This window comes from Cygnus olor, chromosome 5 (genome assembly GCF_009769625.2).
Source record: "Cygnus olor isolate bCygOlo1 chromosome 5, bCygOlo1.pri.v2, whole genome shotgun sequence".
NCBI lineage: Eukaryota > Metazoa > Chordata > Aves > Anseriformes > Anatidae > Cygnus > Cygnus olor.
Genome location: NC_049173.1, coordinates 14,286,644 through 14,304,826, shown reverse-complemented (window position 1 = coordinate 14,304,826; position 18,183 = coordinate 14,286,644). Strand labels below are relative to the sequence as shown.

Here is an 18,183-nt window from a genome sequence, read left to right as displayed (position 1 = left end):
ACTGAACTTGAGTCAGCAGTATGCCTTCAGAGAAGAGTTGGCTGGCCACAGACTGCACAAGGAAGCTATAGCCAGCAGGTCTGTGGAACCAATTCCCCTGCACTCAGAGCCTATTTTTGGGGAACCCAGTACAAGATAGACACCAACAAAATGAAGATAGACCAGTGAAGAATCACTCAGCTGAATAAGGGGCTGGAAATGACAATGAATGAAGAAAGGATGGCTGAGTTGTGTTTTTCTAATCTGGAGAAGAAAAGTCTAAAGAGGGGACCCACCTGCAGTTCACCTGCTGTTCAGCTGCAGCCAGAGGAGCACTGTAGAGAAGGCAAAGTCAGACTTTTCTCAGATGGTTACAGAAAAAGGATAAGAGACAAATGGATGTGGAGTCACAAATTACAGAGAGGGAAAGTCCAATTGAATAGAAAGAAAAAAGTTTTCACAATGAAAGTGGCTAAGCACTGAAACAGGGTCCCAGAGTGTCTGTGGGTTTTCCATGCTTGGGGATTTTCTGGAAAAGGTCTTGAATGACCTGGTCTAACTTGGAAGTTAGTCTTGACTTGTACTGATGGTCAAACAACTTAATCCATCATTTCCAACCTAAATTACCTAAATTATGATTCTATGATTTCACAACCAATTTTCTGACTCCTTTTATATTATGAAAAGGAGAAAAAAATCCTGTTAAAGTGTATTACTCAAGACTTACAATTTCTAGAACCAAAATTCATTTGGTTTTGCATTTGTTTCTTAGGGGATTTTGGTAGAGTATGGAAGGAAAATAAAAAAGAAAAGAAAGATAAAAGATAGATATTCATGGCATGTACTTATTAGTTACCTATATAGACATCATCACCCACAGCTATCTATTTATTAAATCACCTAAATATCTATTAAAAATCAAAATGAAGCCCCAATTTTTAAAAATGTCCTAAAAATACCCACAAAAAGCCTTTGAATTCATGCCCATCTGTGCACTGGCAAAGGATTCAGCATCTTACCCATGAAAACTGTGACCTTCAAAACTCAAAGAGTTATAAAAAAATCAGTACGTATAACTTAGAAGGACCTGTGCAAAAATGCTGAAACTTTTTAAGCTGACTTCTGCATAATTGTTTATGTGAAACTTGTTGTCTTTAGTATTACCTTTGAATTGAGATAACAGTATTGTAAAATAATTATTAATTTATTTTTCATCAGAATGTGGTTGGTATTTAGTAAGAACAGCTGTAAATCCTAGTCATTGTGAAAGGATACAGTGTGCTGTATCGGAAAGCAGAATTGATTCTTAATGCCATTTTTTTTGTTGGTTTATGATTCAAACGACCATTTGCTGAGAACAGTAACTAGTGCCTGGTATTTTGTTTTGGAGATCTGGATAAATACCCAAATAGAATGTTTGCTTCCAAAAAATCTTAGTGTCCTTTTGAAATATTTACATGTCTGACTGCCTCTGAGTTTGAAAGGATGGATTGCATGTGTTGTGGTGAAAAGAGCCCCAAAAGCCACTTGAATTTTCAAACTGTGTCCCTTCAGTTCTTCTGATAACGACCTGAGTTTCCGAACAAAAACATCATGGCTTCAAAATGGCAAATCTCTAAATTTGCCCATCAATGACTTGATTTAGTGCCACTGAAATCATTTGGCTCTTTGCCATTGTCTTCATTAGGCTCACTATCTCAACCCAGAAGGTCTCTGCCATTAGCAGGAGAAAAAGATACTTAGAAACCCCCCCTTTTTTTTTTTTTTTTTTTCCCGGCCAAGATGTGATTTTTTGACAGCATGAGCTTTCTCTATTTTTCTCAGCAGTTTGCATTTGGGGGTCTGACACAGCAAGTCTGCCATAGCAAGACTATGTTACACAAGCATCGCTGAAAGCACTGTGAGGAAGGCTGCTATAAACTTCCCTGTTTGAGCTGTACAGTTCTTTATTAATGACACTGTCAAAGTTTGTATTGTGCTCACATTGGAAGGGGAAGCTTTATCCTTACAAAACCAATAAAAAGTTGATTACATACATATGAAATCTATGGATTAGGGGCAGGATTCTTGGATCCCTTACAAAGGAAGTGTCATGTTTCATCTTCTGTAGGGGAGGGTTATGGGAATTTGTGTGTGAACCCACAGAACTCCCTTTCAGTAAAGATCATACAAATAGAACGAAGTTCTCTTTAAAGCACAACTGCAGGATTACAGTTAAGAGGAGAAAAATTCTCTTTTTCTTTTCATCTTCAGTGCCACCTGAAGGCTGTCAACAGAAATTAATGACTTTGCTTAGGGGACAAAGTGTAGTAGATTATTCCTAGTTAATAATAGTATAGCAACAAATTGTATTAGTCCATGCAATTCAGAATGGCAGTTGGTGAGGAGAGGGATTGTGACAGACCTGTGACTGAAGGGCCAAATATTCTAGTGGGACCAGTTAAACATCAAAGTTAGATTTTTCAAAAGCAAAGTGAACATTATGCTGAATTTGAAATTCTCTCCTTTGCTACATCTATAGGGAATCATTTTGGTTCCTTGAAAAAATGCAGAGTCTTTTCAAAATTTATTCTAATGTTCAGTTTCAGAATACCATGTGTTTCCTAAATAGAGGTGTTTTGCTAATATATTGCTGTTCCTATAGGATCCCAGATTATCTCTGGGAGATAACATTCTACCTTGTATTGCCATTGTCTAAATCCAATTCCTTTTAAAAAATGATTCCAACTCTACAGCTAATTGATGAACCCGAATGAAATGAGTGCAGTACCACAGAGTAAGTTTAGGACATATAGTCAAACAAAATAGCCTTTTATAGCAGGAGAGGTTTTGGCATAGTCTGTATGTAATAATCAAATACATAACATAAAGCCTAAAAGTTAAACGTCTGAGGTTGTGAAATATGTGATGAAATATTTTTCACATATGCATGTATTTCAGAAAGATATTCGGCTTGATAGTTATGTTTTATTAATTGAAGGTAAATGTTGAAATATATATAGCAGACTGGGAAATTTCTAAAGGGCCACTTTACATTTATTTAATCTCATACTGCCCTTCTTGACTTCCAGTGACTGCATGGGAAGGAGGAACAGGTCTTCAAGCAGTCAGACCATTTGATAGGTAGCAAACTACAGAAAAAGGACGAAACCTTTTTTTCCCCTGAAGCTGTAGAGCGGTGATGCTGTCCATTGGTTACTACAAATCCAGCGACTAAAGTAATCATCCAGTCTAGCCCAATAGCCACAGAATTCGCGTTTAAGATCCCCTAAGACATTCAGGACATTTAGACTTTCTTACAGTGGCTGTTCATATAGTCTTTCTCTCTGATTTTCTTTCATGAAATTTATGAAAATGTCTCAGGTTTGAAGACTGTGAAAAGTCATGGACAAAACACTTTAAGATACCCATGCTTTTAGTGCTGTAGAGGGACAGTTCTTGGTATTTTTTTAAACTATATAATTGTAATCAGCATATACTACCCACAACTTCCATGGCTTAAAATTAAATAAGTATTCTATGTTACTGGATGCAGTAAACAGTATAAATATGGTTTGGATCCCAGTTCTTCAATGCAGGACCACTAAGTCATATGCTTAGATGCTCAAATGGACCAGAGATCACGGAAATACTCATGTTTAGCAGTTCCATACCAATCTGAAAATTTGCTGTGTTGCAGTAAGTTTGTTCTGCTCCTGGGGGAAGGAAAATCACATGACATAATTCGTCACATATCAGACTTAAAAATCCTTGTTTGAAAAAATACAACACTGAGAGTCCTTAATCTGTGATTTCTGGAAATTTGGTAATACTAGGTTGCATCTAGTCAGAGTTGGTAATTTATAGAAAGCAGACTTTCCTTGGAATAATTTTTTTCACACAGGTTTTACAGATTTTTTCCCTCTTCTGAAAAGGTACAGTTCTGAAGTTTAGACCATCAAAGCAAAAAGTTCGAACATCACTACAAAATATGTTTGAAGACAAAATATTAAACATTCAGTAAAAAAGGCACAGAAATGATTACATAACTCTCTAGGTTAAATATGATCCACTTAAACAAATATCTGGGGCTAAAAGAGTTTGTAAAATCAGTAAATTCTTTCTCAGTGGTTTGAATGACATAGGTTTAAACTGATATCGCAATCAAATTTTATCTTCTTCAGCACAGTCATCTCATACTTATTCAAATGAATCTCATCTCAAAGGTGCAAGATCACTCCAAGGTGATAATTCCATTGCACAGTGGGATCTAGGCTAATGCAGTTGAACTCGGGGACAAATTCATGCTTATCCTGGTTTCAGTGGGATCAGAAATTTGCCATCTCTCTAGAATTAGGAAGATCAAACTTTAAAAGAAGAAATCTGTTATTATAACATGTGGTCCATGATTTCAAGTACAATCTTTGGTTTTCTGGGTCTCTTTTAAATAAGATAGGTAGAGGAGAAGATGGAGAGTAATCCCAAGATGTGTTTTCAAGGGAGAAAGAATGAGGAAAAATGATAAACAATGAGGGAGCAGGGGGAATTGTGACTTAATTAGATATTGAAAATATAATTAAAATACATTAAAAGATGATCAAGCAATTCCATATATGTAAATATAATGTATCAAGTAAGCTGTATACATTGGCCCTATTTCAAGGGCACATTCCTGTTTATTACTGTGCATAAGCTTCTGCTTAAGTGCTTTTCTTTGAGGGAATGTCTTAAGCTTTTATTTAAGTGCTCTTGAAATAGGGCCAATGTGTAACTCTATGCCTTTTTCACTCACTGTGAAGACACTCTGCCTTTGCTCACTATGTTCATTTATTCTATGTTGACCCACGTGCAAAAAACTCTTCCAGATGGGAGGCATGGCTCTACATTTATTGGTATAGTACAGTCTCACTGTCTTGAAGTCCTGAAAGGGGTATTCTGGGTTCTCTGGTGTTTCTTCATTGTGCTGTTAATACTAGTAATACAAATAACAGTTAATAAATCAATCTGTTTCTTCCAGGAATTTTGCTAGAAGGCATTAACCCCTTCTCACCATCTTCCAGGCCACACCCCTGCACTCTTTACAATGAGTGCAGCATATTTTTTATTTCTTCAACTGGCATTTGCAATCTGTCCTGACATAATTTACACATTTACACATTTTACAGAGCAAAGCACAGTCATGCAATTTAATTCCAAAAAACATAAGCATAGGAGACTCGGCACACTTGATTAGCAAAGCATATGATCGAGTTTTGCCAGTATGATATCAAAGGCACACGTTTGATTTGAATTTGTGTCAAAATGTACCTGCTGCTCTTCATTTCAAAACAGACATGTGCTGATGTGTTAGCCCACATTCACACACAGGGGGCTTTTATATGCTGCTAACTGCACGTGTAGACCAGTGTCCTTTATAAATGCACTTTCTTTCCCTTCCTTTTCTCTCATCTCAAGGCAGCTGGTCTCCACATCCTTAGGGAGAGAGAAGGCCTGTCATCACCTGAGAGACATAGAAGGGGAGAGCAAGAAATCACTGTTGAACCTAATGAAATAAAGTTCTGACCCAGATAAAGTCATTTGGGTTCTGGCACTGATCATTGCCCTATTGAGCCACCATTCCAGTTCTATTATTTCTTTTAAATAGGGATTTAATGCTCATGAATGGAAGGAGAATGCTTGAAAATGAAAGGTGATCACTGCAGTAAAGGACAAATCAATACAGAACCAAAGTGCTTTACTTATCCACAGGGCAAACTAAAGTGAAAGGAAATGTCTTCAAGACCCTCTCAAGCAGTTGTACTAATAGAAACGATGATTAAATTCCCATACTATTACACTTGGACTTACAAAAAAATCAGTGATTAAACATTTACTAGGAAAGGAATTGGCAGCTACCTGGACTGTGGGCATTTTGTTGTTCATTTTCTTTTAGTGTGATTTAAAGGAAAAGAATTTGATTGAATTTTGTGAACTTTTAATTAATAAAGATTTGTAACTGCAAAGAGCAGTCTTAGAAGAGGCAGGGGAAAAAAATATCCCCTGTAAGCTATTTAAAGTTCAGTTCCTAGGGATGCAAGGAATTGAGTACTTTTCTTGGGTTCTGGGTCATACAAGTATAAATGAGTGTATTTGGAATAATACCTGGAAAGCTTTTTCAATAGGAGTAAAATGGTCTTTTTTTACCCCTGAAAGTGAATAATACTTGACATTGTGTGTCAGCAGTACAAAGTGCTGACATATGTTACTGCTGTAATGTGGTGGCAAGAGAAGTGCTTATGTTCACAGGTAAAATATTTTTGAATTTCATAGAAATTGTAAAAATGAAAATAGAATTTGGGCCAGGAACTTTCTGTGCTAATCTGGGACTGACATTTGGGGGCGTTGGTGTCAAGAGATTTGGTTTGGGGTCATTCTCAGCAGTAGATGAAACAATGAAGAATTCACTTCCTTTGATCCTCCTGTAATCCCTGATTGGCTAGAAGCAGGGATTCTTCAGGAATCCCTGCAGGATTAAGCAGTTAACTTCACAAAGTCAATAAATGTGGCCATCTGGGAGAATGCAAATTTAGACAAATGTGATATATGTGGGATGACACTTTTTGCTTAGAACATGCCACACCATAAAAGCATTAAAATACATTCATATGACCCCGAGTATTTGATTAAAGCCTTTAATATACAATAAATTCAACCCCAAGCAAACTTAAGAGTACAAATTCCAGACCCAGATTCATTCAGGTTTAGTTTTCTGCTTCCTTAGCCTCTTCTATCTGTACTATGTGTTTCCTTTCAATTCAACTAACTGAGTGGAACCTGTGTCTAAACCACTATCCATTGTGCCGCAACTCCTCCTTTATGTGGAAAATTGTTTTTCCTCTTTCAGTTCTTTACATTTCATCCTTTTGAGCCATCAGCTTGGAAAAAAAAAAAAAAAAAAAAAGTTAAGTATCTATGTACATGTGTAATTTCTTCTGGAAGAAGTCACTGCTCCTAAAATGAATAAAGCTACAGGACCTGATATTCATTGCTACTGGTAAGAATATTTTGTGTTCAACAGCATGTCTTTCCCTACCTGCAGGAACATCACCTTGTGATATACTTGGGCTCAGCTAGTCCCCAGGCAGGAAGAAATCCAAAGCTGCGCACAGTCTTTTTCCAAGTAGTAAAACATGCAATGCTGCTATCCAACTTCAAGCTCTACAGCTAGCTGCATAGTAATATTTATCTGTCAATACATATTTAGATCTTTAGATCAGTCATAGTGTGCTTTGGTATGACATAAAATGCAATTTTTCTGTAGACTGGACTGTGTCTTGAACTTGCTTACTTAAGCCAAATATGTTACTTAAAGGGGACTTATAAAAACGATGAACAACTTTTTGCTCAATCAGATAATGACAGAACAAGAAGGAATGGTTTTAAACTTAAAGAGGGGAGATTTAGATTAGAGGTTAGGAGGAAATTCTTCACTCAGAGGGTGGTGAGGCACTGGAACAGCTTGCCCAGAGAAGCTGTGGATGCCCCATCCCTGGAGGTGTTCAAGGCCAGGTTGGATGAGGCCCTGTGCAACCTGATCTAGTAGATGGAATCCCTGTCCATGCCATGGAGGTTGGAACTGGATGATCTTTGAGGTACCTTCCAACCCGAGACATTCTATGAGTCTATGTTGCTTAAAATCTGTTTTAAAGCAGTGTATTAACTACCTCAACTAGTGGAAGTCCTTTTTTTTTTTTTTTTGTGGCAGCCAAATACCTACATTATGTGTCCCATAGCATGTGAATGGCTAAAACTAAGGATCGCCTTTTCCCTACCATGTGCATAGCTGGACAAACATGTTATGTTATGATTTTCAGCTGATGTAAATACTTACATTAAGTCCTTACTTAAGATTTGTAATTTTTCTATAAGAGACTGAACAGCTCTAGTTATAGCAAACACAGGTTTTTGTTTGTTTGTTTGTTTTGTGAAATGTTAATATATTTTTTTTCAAAATACCAGACCATTTGTAGTTAAGAAAATAATAGCAGGGATAAGCTTGCATTCTTTGTTTACATGAAAATTCTACTAATACTGGAACTAGCCACGTGAGTAAAACTTGTCTGATTAATCCTTATTTTGTGTGATAAGAGATAATAGATAATGAAACAAATCAAGAATCTCAAACTGAGGATCAAGATTGCAGTAGAAGGAAAGCTGGTTTATTCCAAAACAAAACAGTATGCCTGGTCTTCAGGTCAACAAAACTGCTCCTGTTGCCCCAAAAGCTCTGTTTTTATGGTAGGTGAGCAGACTACCATGCCAAGGTCATAGCTATAATCCTGAAATGAGAGGGTAAGCTTAACGGCATTTACATATGATGGGGAGGCCTACTGGAAACCAGGATGCAAAGCAGAAAGCAGAGCACATGCCTGTTACTATCTGTGTTTTGAAAGGTGAGATAGACACAGAAAAAAAACAAAGGTTTCTGAAAAGGAGAAAAGAGGGTGGGGGACTCTCCCTTTAAAAGAGCAAGAGTCCAAAGTCCCATTTCCTGTAAAGTCTCTTGTGATCACGTCTACCTGTGGTTAGAGAATTAAATATTCCACAAGGCTAACTGTACATTCATTTACTCTTACTTTCTGCGCACACCGGTCCTCTAACGGCTCTGTGCAATAAAGTGCACAGTGCTAACCAACACAACCTACTTCATCTGCACTTCATCAGATTAACATTAGGTTGAAATCTCCAAGACAATATAAATGAGATCAATAAATAGTGCAATCAATCTCAGGTAGTTTTAAATGTTCAGAGGGAGATTTAAACAGAACTCCTCTAAGCTGATATTGCTTTAGCAGCAAAGAGAACAGCAAACATATTTGTACTGATACTAGCGTGTGTGTTACCCCTTATGATATTTCTTACACTTAACCAGCAAAGCCAACAGGACTCTTTCTGTTGATTTACTGGTGCTTTGGAGTAAGTGTTTAGAATAGAACATTGTTGAATTTGCAGTGAAAAAAAAAAAAATATATATATATATATATTTACAGTTTTACCTTTGCTTTGGATTTCCAAACGTACTCTGCTTGAGTTGGGCTTTATTTGGTTTTGCATTTCTTTTCACATTTCCCAGGTGTTCAGTCAAGGACTGAAAAATTTTGTCCAGCTCTGAGCGCATTGTCATTGGCTAAGGAATAACAAATATATTTCCATGATTTTCCAAGAAAAAAGAACAATTATCTGATATGCTGTAAATGAAGCAAACATACAGAACTCCCTGATTCCAGATATTATAAAGATCAGTGACAGAAAACTTGAAAAGCCAAAGCAATAGCACAGTAACAACTCCTACAGATAAAAAGGACAAAACTAGTTGAAATTCATATACTAAAAAAAGTACAGTACTTGAAAAAAACAAAAACAAAAACAAACAAAAAACAACAACAAGAAAACAATCCTTTTCATGGTACAAGCTTGACAATTTTCTTCACTTGATCTTTAAGCAGAAATCAAAACAGTTGCAACAGCCTCGGTCAAGAACGGCGGTGATTCAAGCCCTGACATAGGTTCCAGACTGAAATAGGGTGAGACAATTCAGAACATTCCACGTTTTAGTATCGTTTCAGTTTCCCCAAAACTGCAACAACTGCTTCATGGGGCTAAAAGAATCTTCCTCTCATAAAAAGAGCTTGTTTTTTTAAATGCAGCAAAGCAGGTAGGACTTTTCTTATATCCTTTCTTTCTTTTTACCTTTCTGTGACCCCTAAGAAGTCACAGTTCTCTCTCAGTCTAATCAGCATGGGAAACTGCAGAATGAATGGACTGGAAAATTTCTTTGAAAGGCAATAATAAGATATATTTTTTTCATATATGAATTCCAGCTTGATTTTTAGGAGCTCACAAATTGAAGTCACGGTTATTTTTTTTTTTAATTTTTTACTCCTTTCTAGAGCTTTCCGAAGGCACTCACTTTTGCATAAGTTGTAAGTTTGTGTTGAAGTCCTACACTAGTCTGTGTTACATGGTTTTAGTGCGTTCTGTACTGCCCTGGGAGCTAACCCCCTCCCCCAAAGAACTCCTTCTCAGCCCCTTCATCTGTAACCTTTCTGCAAGTAAATGCTAATTGAAAAAGAAAGAACACCACTAATCTTGGAATTTAAATGCATTTAACAAAACCAATCTCAATCTAAATTGTTGTTTCACCATTCCCTTTTCCCCAACAGATGTTGAGAAACTGCAATTCCTATTAAGAACACTTGACTGTTTACTCAGCAAGAGAACTTCAGGCTCAGGCTGCATCAATCTAAATGCGTTTCAGGACGTCAGTCTTTTGAAAAGTGCAGACTGTTAGTTGGTTATTTTTAAATGTAATCTTCACATAAAAGAGTTACTGCATTTTTTTTCTCTTTTCACTTTGTCATCCTTCTCTTCCTCCTCCTTTTTTTTTTTTTTTTTTTTTTTTAATGATGGCATCAAACATAGATGTCCTGAATTTTTATGTCCCATTCCATTTAAGGTTCTCTCCATGGTGCTTTCTTTTCAGCTTCGACCGAAAGGGATATTAGTGAAGATTGTGAACATTATTGCAGGAAAAAAAAAAGAAAAAAAAAAAAAAGAAAAAAGATGCTAGAAATGTTATGTAGTAAGAGCGTTAGACATCAAAAGGATGAATATGTTTTCTTACTGAGCTTTACAGTAAAGCCCCCGTGGGCTTTGACCACAGACCTACGTAAAGTTATCTGTTCAGATAAAGGCGACTTTGTGTGGTTTTGTTGTTTTGTACCCTGGGCGTCGCTAGTTAACCATGATCAGGAAAGTAGACGTCTTGTTTTTTTCTTTCTTTTTTTTTTTTTCTCTCTTATCTCTTCACACGATCCCTCAGTTAGTAAATGCAATATTGGTATTTGTGAATATCTCCTAAAGTGATAATCATGAAATGAATCTTAAGCCTCAGTTCTGCAATTACAGTCTGGCTGTAAACCCACATGGTGACACTGGCGTAAACTCCTGTTTAGCATGAGTCCTTCAAGACTGTTTTACCATAGGAGACATTTCACTGGCGTTACTCATCAGGTTTTGAAGTGTGGTGGGTCAAGTCCTCTCGCTGTTACTGGGGGGAGTGGAGGCCAAGGCCTGCAGGCCTCGCTATGTACCTGCATTGCCAGGGGCAGGTCTGCGGTGGCTGAGACCACCCCACCTCCAGCAGTATGTTGCCCTGACTAGGGCTGCTGGTGTTCTGAGGTCTTTGGAATAGCCTCCATTTTCTCTGACAAGAGCACAATCTGTACCGTGCAAGATCAGGCCGAACAGCATGGCTCCACCCTGCCATGGCTCCTGTTGCATGTTGCAATACAAGGAAAGCAGGAGCATGCGATAATGGCACGTCAGTCAAAAAGACAGCTTAAATTATGAATGCGAGCAGGCAACAGGTAACTGGGTGTATGTGTGTGTGTGAGGGTGAACGTCTGAACTTTTGAACTCTCAAGCAGAAACCTCCTACTTGCTGGCTGCTATCTGTATGGGCTGGCTGTACATTTCGGTAACGCCTGGTCTAAACAAAATTGGTCCATCTTGAATCCTCCAGTTAATGAAGCGGAACAAAACACAACCACCAAATAGATGTCTGCTCTGCAGCTGGGCTTCTGCACAAAGATTGTCTAGATTAGGAAAATGGGGGGGGGGGGGGTTGTATTCCAGAAGGCAGAGCTGGTGCTAAAACAAGGGTTCTCAAAAAGAAGTGATCTCAGAAAAAAATAATAATAATAATAAAGGGGGTGGGGGGGAGGGGCCTGGGGATAATCTGGCTGGAGTAAGGATTCTGGAAGATTCTTGATCTGGGAGATCAAGGAGATGATAACACATGCCAAGAGATTTCCGGGACAAGTGCTGAACAACACAACGTTCTGCAGACCTTCCCAGGCCAGCAGTGATCCCTGCTTGCAAAGGAAGTAAAAATGAATTTAACACTAGGCAGGGGAGTGTGTAAATGGGTTTGTGAGATAATCAAGTTGGATAGATGCTCTGATCCTACTGTCACTTACTTTGTCTCACATGTGACAGAAGGGTAAAGAATCCTGAGACAAGCATCAAAAGCTGATACTCAAATATCTTAAGCATCAAAAACACTCAAATATCATAAACATATTTTTAAAATGGAATAGGTATTTCCTTAACATTTCTAAGAAAAAATAAAAGTGAATATGCAAGAAGGAAATCAAATAAACAATGGACTTTGATTAAGATTCAAATCAAGATTGCAATATTCCAAGATAACCTGAATATAGAAGCAGTTATAAAGAAAAATAAAATGAAGAAACATGAAGTGCAATATACAAAGAAATTTCTTGCTATGGCAATCTAATGGATAAGTTTGTAGCCTTTACCCCAGTTACATATCCAGAAATCCATTGGAACCAATTACTTGTGGGTAGAGCAGGCAGGAAAGAGTTTCTTATCTGCAACATGTGAGGATATCAGAAATAATTTCCTTGTGCAGCATAAAAAAAAAAAAGGGGGGGAAAAATCAAAGTTTGAGAAGGTTTTTTCATTTGTGCATTGTATTAAAAGTGTGCAAACCCACAGTATTATCAACTCTGCACCAAAAAAAAAAAAAAAAAAAAAAAAAGTATCTGCATGGCTGCAGAGGATCTGAATTGTATATACAGTTTCTCAAAATAGCCTATACCATACAGTTTGTTAAAACCAAAGTCAAGAGTTCTCCAGTTTCATTGGGTGGCTTTCTAACTTATACTAATGCACCTGATAATCCTAATGGCCAGGGCAAATAAAAATGCCTGTGCAATAAGGAAAATCTACTTCTAAGACACTATTGCTTAGATGACATTTTTTAAAATTCAAAAACAATATGTAGAATCACCAGCACTTCCATCAAAGTTACAAATGTTTAGGTAAATCAGATTTCTATTTTTGGTCCCAAAAGTAGCCTTGGCAAGAAAGTAAATTTTATTAGAAGACTGAGTTGTAGCAGAACAATTTTTCCTTCTAAAATGTTAGAACTAAAAGAGTTCAGGTTTGTGGTTCCATTTTGCTTTTCCTTCAATATCAGGAATGCAGGTGTTTGCTCTCTGCTTATATTTGGTTCAGAAAACACGTTCATTGTGGTCACTGCAAGGGAAATTCCCCTCTCTGTGAATGTGTAGCTCACCTGGGCTCCCCTCTGACCCTCTTTCGTAGCATCGCTGTGTAGCAAGAGTAGAAAATCTTGTACATTTTTGTTTTGTGTGAAGGATCATCGTATTTCAAGATCTTAGTGGTAAAGGTCAACTTGTAGTGTTTAGTTTTCTTCTCCAATAACATTTCATGTTAGGTTTGTGCCTTTTCTGGTGGTGGGATTGATTTATTCATTCTGAAGTGAGAAGACCCCTCCAATACCTGCTCTCTGCTCTAGGAGTCAGCTGCAGGAAAGAAATAGCATTTGTGGAGATGCAGCACTGCCCTGTGACAGGAGAGGAGGCTGGCTCAGTCCCTTTTCAAGTAAACACGTGGCTTCTGCATACCAGTCTGTGCTCACAGCACTGCCTGGAAATGTGAGAGCCTTTCTGACCTGTGTGGCAACACATCAAAAGCTAGAGCTGCATGGTGTGGACGATAAGCAAGATGGCCTTCTACCTCTGGAGACAAAGCAGCCAGACTGACAGTCAGGTACAGCTGCCTCATCCTCCAGAAGAAGGAATGCATCTTCTGGAAGATGTATTCTTGAGTATTCAGTGGAGGATGAATTGTGGAGGGCTGCAACATGTTGCGTAAAACAGGGCAGCCCTGTCCATTGCTGTGTCAAAAATGTTGCATGTTGAATTTGGAGCAAAGACCCATTCAGGTCTATTTTCTTCCTTCTAGTAAAAGTTTGTTCCCTTAGCATCCAGTCTAACTATATTCTAAAAGGTAATTCAAATGATAATTTTGCCCCAGCCTATAGTGTCAGTGGGAGCTGCACCCTGGACTTGCAGGATCAGGGTGGCCAGCCAGCTAGCCAGCCAGGACAGGCTAGATACTGATTAAATTTAAACAATGAAGAAATGTATTTGCAAAGAATAAAAACAGAATCTTCGGGGCTCTGTAAAACAAATGCAGATGGTCATTTTTGCATCTCCCCTTTAGTAATCAGAAAATATGCAGTTCTCAGATCTGCATGTCAAGGTCACTGTTGGCTGACCAGGTTGGAGAGGTCAATGAAACGTCTCTTCGTATATAAATATTTGTTTGCCTTATTGTCAAGGGCCAAATTGAACCCTTTACTGTCACATATTTGTTGCCATGTGAGTTGGATGGTTGTTTATCTTTTTGGTTCCAGGACACTGACAAAAGATCTAAGGAAATTTGTTATTGCTGTGCACAAACCTAGATGTCTCCTACTGATAGAGTACAAATAAGGTGCTACTTGCACTTCTCTGCAGAAGTTTTCTATCCAGAGTGAAACGATGCTTTTTTTTTTTTTTCTCCAAGATTGTCTTGCAGTATGTTCACAAACTGCAGTTAATAGAAGAAAATTTTCACTTCAACAATAGTCACAGCAGTACATGGTAATGGGTAACAGTTAACAAAACAATGCTGAAATTTGTAGGAAATTCCCATTAAAAATTGTTTCTTCAGTTAGGAATAAACACCTGTAGTTTTTATAATTATTTAATCTATCCTAAATTCTTCATGTTGCAGACTGTGTCCAAGAATCTTTTGGGATTAGACATATTCTGTATAGCATTTTTCATACCCTGTTCAATGGAAAGGTCAGAAAATGTGGAAAACTTACTTACTTCTTGTGATAATAAGCTCTCTTACTTCTGTGCCTTGGTTCAACAATTATGTAGGTTTGTTTTACTTTTATTCTGCTTGGTTTTAAGTATGTACTTAAGCACTTGAATTAAGATTTTGATATACAAAGCACCAAAGGAAAAACAAATATATTTTTAGCTATTTAATTCACACTTGGGAATGAAGACTCAGACAAGTTATTTCCTAACAGTGATAGTTATAGCACTAATACAATGCAATAATTCTAATTGGTTAATTAGAATTATTATTTAATAGCAATGTTCAAAAAAAATCTACAGAAATCTATGGATTACTCTTGCAGGGTATACAATTATTATTATTCCCATTTAAGGTGAAAGTGAGAAAGAGAGATTCCTGTTTGGCATTATAGGATGAACTGCTCTGTCTGGAACTAGAAAGCCTAACTTTTGTCTGATGATTAAAATCCACAACAGACTTTAAAGAGAGTGAATAAAAGAGAGTGAAGAGTTCTTTTTTTTTTTTTTTTTTTTTTCTTTTCTTGAGAACTAGACTTGGTCACTAGTTAGCCCACGGCTTTCTAGAAAGTCATTTTAGGTTGTTAAAAGTAAAATTGTACCTGTTTAGTGAATCAAAACCAAAAATAATCACAAACAAAAAGATAACGGGTATGATGAGTTTTCAGAAAAGATTAAAGATTTGTAAGAATTGACACACTTTCAAAAAATGTTTGATTTCATTTAAAAAGCAGTTCAAATTAATACTGTTCTCATTAAAAAATAAAATAATAAAAATCAAGGAACCAAATCTACAAGGTATTTAACCTTTTTATTCCTCGCTTTCCCTGTAAGGGCTAGTGATATGTACCACTCACAGAAATGCTGGAGGTGTCATCTTTTCTGCTGGATTAAGACCACGTATTTCATATTAGGGAGCACTTACTTATTAAGGAATACCCACATTTTTTATACACGAACTATTCATTCACTTGTGGGAATAAAATATTCAGGGCTTCAGGATTCATAATCTGTTTCTTTAAGGTACTGCTGCAATTGTGGATAAAAGGTGATATTGCAGTGAAAAATGCTGCTAATTACCATTTATTATTATCCATTATTATTTCAATTTATAGCTCACTATTTTTAACTTGCTCATATAATTTCTCTGCCTATGACTTAGTCCAGATTGTATGATAATAACTGAATAAATAATGCTAGTGCTTTCCTATCCTGTTTTCTTTTTCTTTCTTTTTTTTTTAATGAAACCAGATTTCTAGATGTGAATCATCACTTTGTATTCCCTACCCCTCCCAAAAACACAGCCATAATTTTGTAGATGTTGCTAAATATCTGAGGTGAGTGTTTGGTAGAATTCTGCAGGCATGTGACAAACAAATAAGTAAATAGAGTAAATACAAATACAATGCATTCTGTGGATTTTGCCAGGATTCTGGGAACATTTTTTACTGACCTGAAAAATATTTTTTTTTTCTCATGTGCTGTTTTCTGTATGTTGTGTCACACAAAGCATATTCTGTACAATCTGTGAGGCCTCACATTAGACAGAGTGAAAGTTAAGTGAATTTTAGGAGGATTATTTATTATATTGCAAATCACAGCCTGGCATAGTGCATTTCTTCACTGAAATATGTTTTTAACACTTTGGAAATCCCTTTGTACGCATCTGAGTCGATTAATTTCTCTGCAAGCATACGTGCTACTCAATATACTTGTTATGTGTTTGTAGCTCTCAGTGTGTAATGAGACATTTTTGCTGTTGCTGATAATTCTGTAGATTCCATTGTACCCAGACATATGGTGTCAGTTGTTTGAAGGCTTTAGAAACTCTCGGATTGGCTGTGATGTATAAATGCAATAATCCCCATAGAAAACTTCGGACTTCTAGAATCAGAGTTTAAAATCTGCACGCTCTCTTGCAGACAGGGGAGTTTTAAAAACAAACGGGCCCTTGTAGATAATTTAACATTAATGGCCCGAGTCAACAAGAAGTGCAAAACAGTGAGCCCCCAGGAAGAGCTATCTAAAGTCTGAGATGTGCTTCTGCAGGGTATGAGCCAGATGGAAATATGTATAACCAGCATTTTATCTGTATTCAGTGTGTATTAAATTAGTGTTATTAAAGGACAATGGTTAAATACTTTAATAAGGAAGAATGATGATTTGCCTTTTCTGTGTAGTCCTAATCCCAAACCAGCAGCAGCCAATCGAAAGACCCCACTGATTTTGGTGGGTTTTCTATTGAGCCTTATGTCTGCAAGCTGGATGAAAGGCAGCTGCAGGGAATTGGAGGGCCCTGGTTTAGCAGATGCTCCTGACCTCCCCTAAACCCATACAAGTCACCACAGTTCCTTCATTGCACGTGTATCTGGGGTGAAATCATGGCTCCATCACAGTCAGGAGGAGTTTTACTATAGGCTAGGGGTAGAGTTCAAATTTCACCCGTAGTGCTCAGTTTATTTTGTTTGCTGTTCTGGATATTAAATATCCCTGATGAAGGTGTTCTGCTTGGATTGCCTCAGTAGGCATGTAAGCAGCAGAGTTTGGCTATTACATGTCTATAGCCCTGTTGCCTGAATTGAGGCATAAATACATTCTTTCTATGTGCAAAACCTTGGTGCAAAGCATTTGTTATTGTAGCAGCCTAATAAAACAAATATTGGTCAAAAGCCCAGACTTAACTGAATAAGGACCATTTTCCCTGCAATATCATGGCCTTAAATAGTGTTTCACCAAGGCTAAGCTGGGCTGCAGTATGATTTGTTAAACATGACTAACTACAGATAATGTTTGAACAAAATAGGAATAGCATTTCTTCTGTCCTCCTAAAGCATTTGCTTCCATACACTGTGGTAAAGCTTTTTTTTAGGAAAAACAAGTACATTAATGGAGTCTTCTATGCAATTTAATGAACCAGTGGGCCTCAAATTATTCATTATTTATACAGCTCCTGTATTTAGGGCAGCAATGCTCTAAGTCCAGGTTGTAACTAGGCCCCATTGTTCTGGATGCAATACAAACACAGAGTTAATCAACTGAACAATGCGTAACGATTTGTAACTTCATTGCTGTTGTATATTGCAGGAATACCAAAACAGGTGCAGCCCAGGAATGTGTGACCAGCTAGGAATTATCCCCATCTTTTCCTCTCCCAGAGAAGGCTACTTAAAACTCTTGGATGAACATCAGCCAGCTGTTATCCAATGAACAGAAGTTAAATATGCAGCGGGGGGCAGGGTGAGGGGAATTAGCCTGCCCATACAGCCTACACGTGGGTGCGAGAAAAAGGGTAAGTAAAACAGGGAAGCAAAAAAGCTTTTAGCCTTATATTCCCCTGGATTCCTCAAGGCTAAATGGGAAGTTTGTCAGGTCTTTTAGGTTATGCTGAGAATAATATCTCTTTGGTGATGACCAGGCATTTTTTCCTTGTGACACCCTTTCACTTGCAATTCCTTCTAGCATCTGTGCCAAGGGAATTTAT

General features: G+C 37.4%; 1 long non-coding RNA gene across 1 annotated transcript in view; it reads left to right on the top strand.

Moving 5' to 3' along the window:
• LOC121071385 overlaps positions 1-17,829 on the top strand; it is an 84,522-nt gene extending 66,693 nt beyond the window's left edge. The window contains exon 3 of the long non-coding RNA XR_005820559.1: positions 17,787-17,829. This is a non-coding gene — a long non-coding RNA (uncharacterized LOC121071385). The remainder of the gene's footprint in view (positions 1-17,786) is intronic.
• Positions 17,830-18,183: the final 354 nt, after the last annotated feature.